At 39.0% G+C, this 7,902-nt stretch overlaps 2 non-coding genes across 2 annotated transcripts; both read right to left on the bottom strand.

Annotated features, from left to right (window-relative positions):
* Positions 1-388: 388 nt before the first annotated feature.
* On the bottom strand, positions 389-520 carry LOC136122958 (small nucleolar RNA SNORA63). The gene has a single exon (XR_010655849.1). It is a non-coding gene; the product is annotated as a small nucleolar RNA SNORA63 (small nucleolar RNA).
* A 322-nt stretch (positions 521-842) lies between these two features.
* On the bottom strand, positions 843-1,014 carry LOC136122987 (small nucleolar RNA SNORA81). Its single transcript, XR_010655874.1, has one exon. It is a non-coding gene; the product is annotated as a small nucleolar RNA SNORA81 (small nucleolar RNA).
* Between the last annotated feature and the right edge of the window lie 6,888 nt (positions 1,015-7,902).

Raw genomic sequence — 7,902 nt, 5'->3', positions numbered from 1 at the left:
TAGTTGTACATAAAAATCATGAGCCTGAGATATGATAATATCTATTCAAATTCTGATTCAAAAAGCAACTTCTATACAATCTTTCAGGGCACAAAATAGTAACGAACTGCATATATATCACACAGCTCACTGGAGTATGGTCTTTATTCCCCCACGTAGCTTGAGCTGACAAAGATGATGAAAAATCTTCCCCTTGAAACCATCTTTTAGTAGGTAAATATTGTAATTAAATTAAATGCCAGTAAGTCAGTAGTAATCAAAATGCGGTTGGTCCCTTATCTGAATTCCCTCTTGGTAATGCCTCTTTCTTTCTGTCACCACCTGCAAAATATTAATAAGCCTTAACTCTCAGGAGTCATTTGTTGAGATGGGGTTTAAATTGGTACATGTGTATGAGACCATGCATCCCTGGCTGCTACAGCACTATGGCTAACAGGGCTTGAAAGGAAACAGTCTTATTTTGAGCAGGGGGCAAAGACAATGCGGCACTTCACAGCTACATTGTAACTAGATCCTGCTTCAGTTTTTAAGGAAATAATTAGAAATTAACAGTGTCTTAAGTAGCAATAGTAGGCAAGAACAGCTCTTGCCACATCAGAACTGAAATTCCTGGCATGCGTTTTCTCAGAGCCAGTCTACCCTTTGTCTGTGTTCTGAAAAAGAACAGCCTGTTTACTGGCTGGTCTCTCATATGTCACAAAGAGCATACAATTCCTTCCCTACAGTATTTCAGAGAGGAAAATGTTAATTCAGATCAGAGTCAGAATAAAAAGCCATTTGACTTCTCTATCCCTACCATTGGAAGGAACCAGTTAGAGAAATTCATTCTATTAATTCTGCCTAAATTCTGTACCAAATCTTAGAACAAAATACCCTGGAGTTAACCTGCAGTTTTTCTACTATCTGGTATGGTTGTTTTTTTTCCTTGTGTTTACTCTGTCAGCTTATTACAAGCACTAAGACACTACAGATACTAGTTACTGCAATTTTAGCATAGAGATTAAATAAGAAAGTTAAAAAAATAATCCTGGCTATAATTTTTATGTATATCAATTAGAAAAACATTACCCTCTTTCAAAATTATTATAAGATATTCACCTTTTCAGAGGTCAGCTCTTCTTTCTTCACTAGAATTTGAAATGGATTTCTCAGGAACTTTTTGAGGTCTTCAGCATATCAATTGGCATTAAGGCAGAAAGCAACACAACCTTAAAAAAGAGACAATGACTATGTTGACATATCAATTATAACAGTTTTCATAATAATACTTAGAGAAATAATGTTTGAGACCAAGCGTCCCTGTCTTACTACAGAACTGAGCTAGACAGAGATTGTAGGACACAATTGCTTTCGGCAGAGGAAAGGACAATATAGCACTTTACAGCTATACTGTAACAATGAACCCAACCTGCCAGCTGCAGAAAAATCACGTGCACACCTGAGTCCTTGTATTTGATTTCTGGTAAATCTCGTGGATTTGACCTTTAATCCTTTGGCTCAACATTTTTACTGGCTTCATCCAAAATAAGCATCTTGATCCATTTTGGAAAGCGGAAAAAAATGTCTTACTTAAGAATGGGTTGTGCATAGAGACTTCCTTCCAGAGACTACAGTACAGGAGAGGGGGGAAGAATAAGTTTATGTGAAGAAACCTAACAAACTACCTCAGCCAGGTGATCAAGGTCAACATCAACAGTAATAACCTTCGATAGAATGAGATGAAAATGTTACTTTACCTCTGTGGTCTTCCTCCCCAACACCCATAACCACAGTCTAATCTTGAGAAAAACATCAGACAAATTCCAACACAAGTGCATCCTACTAAATATCTGACCAGTGCTTCTCAAAATGGTGAAGGTCGGGCTTCCCTGGTGGCACAGTGGTTAAGAATCCACCTGCTAATGCAGGGACATGGGTTCGAGCCCTGGTCCGGGAAGATCCCACATACCGCAGAGCAACTAAGCCCGTGCGTCACAACTACTGAGTCTGCACTCTAAAGCCCGCGAGCCACAACTACGGAGCCCGTGTGTCACAACTACTGAAGCCCACATGCCTAGAGCCCATGTTCCACAACAAGAGAAGCCGCCACAATGAGTCCATACACTGCAACAAAGAGTAGCCCCTGCTCACCACAACTAGAGAAAGCCCACACGTAGCAATGAAGACCCAATGCAGCCAAAAAATAAAAAAATTTTAAAAAAATGTTGAAGGTCATCAAAAAAAAAGGGAATATTTGAATAACTGTTACAGCCAAGAAGAGCTTAAGGAGACATGACAATTAAATGTCATGTGGTATCCTGATTGGGATCCTGGAATAGAAAAAGAACATTAGGCGAAAACTAAGGAAACCTGAATAAATTCTGGACTTTAGTTCATAATAATGTGTCAGTGTTGGTTCACTAATTTTAACAAATGTGCCATACTAATGTAAGCTGTTAACACTATAGGAAGCTGGGAACTCTCTTCTCAATCTTCCTATAAATCTAAAACTGTTCTAAAAAATAAAGCCTATTAAAGAAAAGTATTAGATATTCATGCATGGCAACTGGCTTAAATGATTAGGATAATTATTTTCCCTCCCATAACCCAAATATCACTGGTTAAAATATGCCCTAGGAAAAATATGGCAATACTTACAATGATATATTCTATTTAACATATCAAATGGTCTCCCTGGAGTACCAGGACATTGTGTGCTCCCTCCTCCACCAGCCTGAAGTTTTTGCATTTTATTTTGAACACTGGTTCCACACAATGCAGGCATGACAAGTTGCTCCAACGTAGTAGTATCCAAGTGCCAGAACTACCTTTTGGATCTAAAAGTCAAAAGCTTAAATTATTATGTTACACAAATAAAGGCTCCATCAAATGACTTTCAAAGCACATGGCTAAATGCTAAACTGTTCATACTTAGTTTAAAATTCTGGTCTGCGAACAGCTTTTATGCAGCACAATGCAGAATCACTTCCAAGCTAACAATGCAGACAAATCAAACTGCTTCAAGATAAAATCCCTTTAAGCATCTCATTTAAAAAAAATTTTTATTGGGGTATAGTTGATTTACAATGTTGTGTTAGTTTTAGGTGTACAGCAAAGTGGATCTGTTATACATATACATATATGCACTCTTTTTTAGATTCTTTTCCCATATAGGCCATTACAGAGTACTGAGTAGAGTTCCCTGTGCTATATATAAGCATCTCATTTTTAATTAAATTTTTGTGCCTTTTCAAACTTGGGATCCTTAGTTTCCTAGAGCTACCAGCTAGATAATTAAAGAACCAAACAATTAAAGAACAAACAGTTCCTACATTTTTCTTTTACATGTAAGACATGTAAGTAGTGAAATAAGCTCTACATTTACAGCTCCAAGGCAAATTGTTCTGATATGTATTCCTTGATTATCATTCACTTTAAAAATAAATATCTTTCCAATAGGAAACTTATATAGCCCTGATCTTAATAAAGCCTAAAGCTTTGCTAAGAAAAGCTTTATTTCATAGCTAACATAGCAGTAAGCTTTGAAAACAGACAGCAGGCAACAGATGTATCACAAACGACAAAGATTCCCAACTAATTACAGATACTGCATTTTTCATGTTGCAAAATTGCATTTAAACTTAACAACAATAACACAAAGTGCATGTATCCTGAAAGAAAGAAAGCTTTAGTTTCTCAGTCTACTGAGTACAGCCCTGCAAACCATAAATGCAAGCCTAGTTCTAGTTTAATTTGAAACAAAACCAAAAACTCTATGCATGCATGGACAATAGTTTTTAAAAAGGTTCTTTACACTAAGTCATAAGCTGTTCTTCACTTTTGTAAAACCTGAAGCATCTGGGAATTTATGTCCCCCTGGGGGAAGCCCTACATCAGTGACTGAAGGTGGATATACCAGCTTGCTGGCTCCCTAGTGAGGACAAGGGGGATATTCACCAAAGAAACTGGCCTATATGCTCAGTGACTGACACCATCCTCTACTGTTGTGTTTCAGTATCAAGTAGAGCTCTCTATTGTGGATGCATCATGAATACTAAAAAAACACTTCATCACCTCATCTTATTAAAGTCATGAAAGACTAAAAATGAGGACTTGTTCCAGAATGAGGCAGATCAAAGAGACATGACAACTAAATTCAACATGTGATCCTGGATTAGACTATAGACCACTAAAAAACCAGCTTTTCTTTTCTTTTTTTTTTTTGTCCTGCCCCTAAACCAGTTTTTCTTTTGGTAAAATGTACATTAGTTGGACAACTGGCTAAATCTTAATAAGTCTGCTGATTAGATAATATTATTGCATCAAAATTAATTTCTTGATTTTGGTAACTGTACTATGATGTAAGAGAATGCTACTTTATTCATATTTTTTAATGCATGTCAATCTGTCTCCTCATTTGGCATAGCACTTTTCCTTTTTCGCTACAATTTCTTCCTTCATTGAGAGAGGTATCAGTTTCCAAACACTGGGATGAATGTTTATAATGGAGCCTCTACACCGTTTGTTTTTGGTGTGTTATCACAAGTCTGTTAATCAATGTTCCAAAGTTCTATGGGAAATGTGGGTTCAACACTGTACCTTCAAATCACTGAAGGATTTGCAAATGATATTTTATCATTTTCAAGCATAGTATATAACCTGGCTTTAAACTCTCTTATTTCACACTTCCAGTAAGTTTTAACACCATATTTTCTATCAAGTTGATACGTAGTTGTTATCATCTACTATTTTAAGACCACCATGTCTACTCGTCACTGTGTAGATCATTATGAGGGCTAAGATTTATGTAATATAAAAATAGGAGTACTGTGTCAATGGAGAACTGAAGCTAAACTGTCACCCAGTTGAAACCAGACTATCAAACCAAACTGTCAACTAGTTATTTTATCTTTTATGGCAAAATTGCCTTATGACCACTTGGTTATGCAGCAAAAATGTCTACAGCAAAGATGCTTATGGCAAAAATACCAGACACATACCACAGATGTTTGAACCTTGTGAATATACTGAAAACTACTAAATAGTAAAATTTGGGGTAACTTCTATGATATAAGAGTTACATCTCAATTAAAACCATTTTTTTGTTTTGTTTTTTGTTGTTTTTTTAGAGAAATAGGAATGCCACTTAGTAGGTTAAAGCATTTGACCAGATGATGGTGTTTCTGACCTAAGTGTGTGGTGGTATTGGGCAGAATGAATTAATTAGATTAAAAAACATGTAGGCAATAGAATAGCACTTGGTGATTACTCAGATGTGGGTGGAACAAAATGAGGGGAGGGAGAGGGAGAGATGTTCAAGGACTCCCAAATTTCTGACATTAACTTTGTGGGCAATGATGTTATAATCTACTGAATTATGACAGTCTGCAGGGAAAAGCAGGATTAGCACAAGATTACGAGTTAAATTTCAAATATATTGAGTTTGGGGTATCTGTAGCACACCAAGTGGAGATGTTGAGTAGGCAGTTGAACAACATGTATGATGTTCAGAAGAAATCTGAGTTAGAGACAGAATATGGGGGTTTTCAACAAAGCTATAGGAGTAGATGAGATCCAGAAGATCCCACTTCCAACATAAAGTGTTGAGGAGTTCCAACATCTAAGGGTCTGGTAATCTAGCAAGAGACTGAGAAAGAGAGGAGAGAGTAAAAGGAAAACTAGACTTACATAAAAGAGAAGAGCCAAGAGAAGAATTTATTCTAAAAGGAGGGTGTGACCTAAGAATGGTTGGCAACCTTTTTCTGAAAAGGGCCAGATAGATTAAAAATATATTTGGCTCACAGGCCATATAAAAACATGCTGAAGCTGGATTTGGTTCACATGCTGTAGTTTGCCCAAACACTGGATTAGGGTGTTAAATGTTGCTAAGAGGTCAAGAATCCATTGGATTTAGGGACAAGAAAATTATTGGTAACCTTAGCAGGAATAGTTTCAGGAGAGGGGTGAGGACAGAAGAACAACAGGTTGAGAAGAGAATGGGAAGTAAAGAAATAGAAACCTCAGGGTAGACAGTTCTTAAAAAACTGATTAAAAATGGGAAAAGAAAGAGAGTGTTAGGTGGGAGGAAAAACAGGGACTTACTCCCTGAAGAAGAGACTATGGAATATTTAAATACTGGTGGGAAGGATTTAGTAAAGAGGGAGTGGTTAACCATCCAGGTGATAGAAGTGATAACTGATGGTAGAGATCCCTGAGATGGTGAGAGGGGAAGGATTCAGAGCACAGGCAAAGGGACTAGACTTCGATGCAAGTTGGATGGCTGCAGATGAAGGTGGGTGGGCAGCTTTGCTGGCAGGAGGCTCAGAAGCTTGGGTATTCTATTTTCTCAGTAACATTGAGACCATTTGCTGAAAATGGCTTATTAGGGATGTCACACGCTTGAAAAAAGTGAAGAGGATTTGAAACAGCAGTTGCATAAAAAGGAAGAATGAGGGGGCTAGAGTAACACAATGGGCCTGCTGTGCAGTGTGAAAACCCAGGTGAAGTTGACTACCATGAATTTATTTTAGTACCAAGTCTTTCAAGTGTGCAAGTTTCTCCAGCTCTTCTGGGAGGCTTGCTGCAGGCAGAAGAATACAGACAGTTGGATTCATCTATGGTTGAAGTTTTCTCTGTTGGATAACAGCTAGTAATAATTGGTAGCCTCTATAAACCTTGGGGATGACAGAGTAGGTTTTCGTTAGTTATGATTTTAGAGATAAAGTCTCAGATATGTTAAGTGACTTGTTTACAATCACGTCGGTAATAGTGAGTAGTTGCTAAGATTAGACCTTCAGTTTTCATAATTCCACATTCTCTTCAAGGTGGTGGCAAAGTTTTGTAGTGCTTTTGGAGAAAAACTGGGAAAAGTTCCCAAGAGGAATTTTAGAGAATAGTTTGTAAGTGAACTATGTTAACACTGTAAATGCTAAGGAAATAAAACAATATACAAAGACATATAAAACTCCTACGAAGCTTGACATTTGGTTTTTAAAATATACTAAGTCTACTTCACCATAAACAGCTGACCATAAACCTACTTTCTGGCTTTATCCCTCACCCTGTAGTCATTTTCTTTCCCTTGGGTCTTGTTAATGTTTCTTCCTGTTTATAACACAATGACAATGAAAACCATATAAAATTATACATGGGGAGCAATTACTGAGACTAACATATAAATATTTTATTATATTAGCCTGGCTTACAGATACTTGATTTGGTAAAATTGGTATATTTTGGTCTAAGGTATCTGTTTTAACTATTATTGAACAGTACATTTCTTTTCACTGAAATTCACAATATTCATAACATTCTTAATTACCTGGCTTTTTTCAACTTAAAATTAAAATATTTAGGGAGGTGGAGTCAAGATGGCGGTGTGGGAAGCTGTGAAGTTAGCGTCTCCCCACAACTAGGGTGCCTGCCAGCCGCTGGTGGCGGACTCTGATGCCCAAGGAGATGGGAGGAACCCCAAAGTGAACCAGTAGGAGGTAGGGGGACTGAGCGGGGAGGAGAAGTGGAGGCCAGACAGGAACAGCGCCCCTGAGGCTGGGGAGATCAGGAGAGGCAGGTGGGAGGGGCCCTCTGGGAGGAGCTGGAGAGGAGTGGAGAGTGATTGCCCTGCCCACTCAGGCACAGGGAGCCTGCTGAGTTCCCAAGCTGGTGGGTCCTGGGGGTATAGGACGGGGCGGGGGGGAGATCAGGAAAGGCAGGCGGGAGGGGCCCTCCAGGAGGAGCGAGAGAGGAGTGGAGAGTGATTGCCCCACCCACTCAGGCACCGGGAACCTGCTGAGCTCCCAGGCCGGTCCCCTGCCCTCCAAGGGCATCCCCCACCCCAGCCTGCCGCATTGGTCCTCTGGGCATAGGAGGGAGGCCCCGGGCCCCCCCAGGGAGGGGCCATCCCAGACCAGAAGAGCAGGAGAG

The sequence above is a fragment of the Phocoena phocoena genome, chromosome 4 (genome assembly GCF_963924675.1).
Source record: "Phocoena phocoena chromosome 4, mPhoPho1.1, whole genome shotgun sequence".
Lineage (NCBI taxonomy): Eukaryota > Metazoa > Chordata > Mammalia > Artiodactyla > Phocoenidae > Phocoena > Phocoena phocoena.
This window is presented reverse-complemented; position numbering and strand designations above follow the sequence as displayed.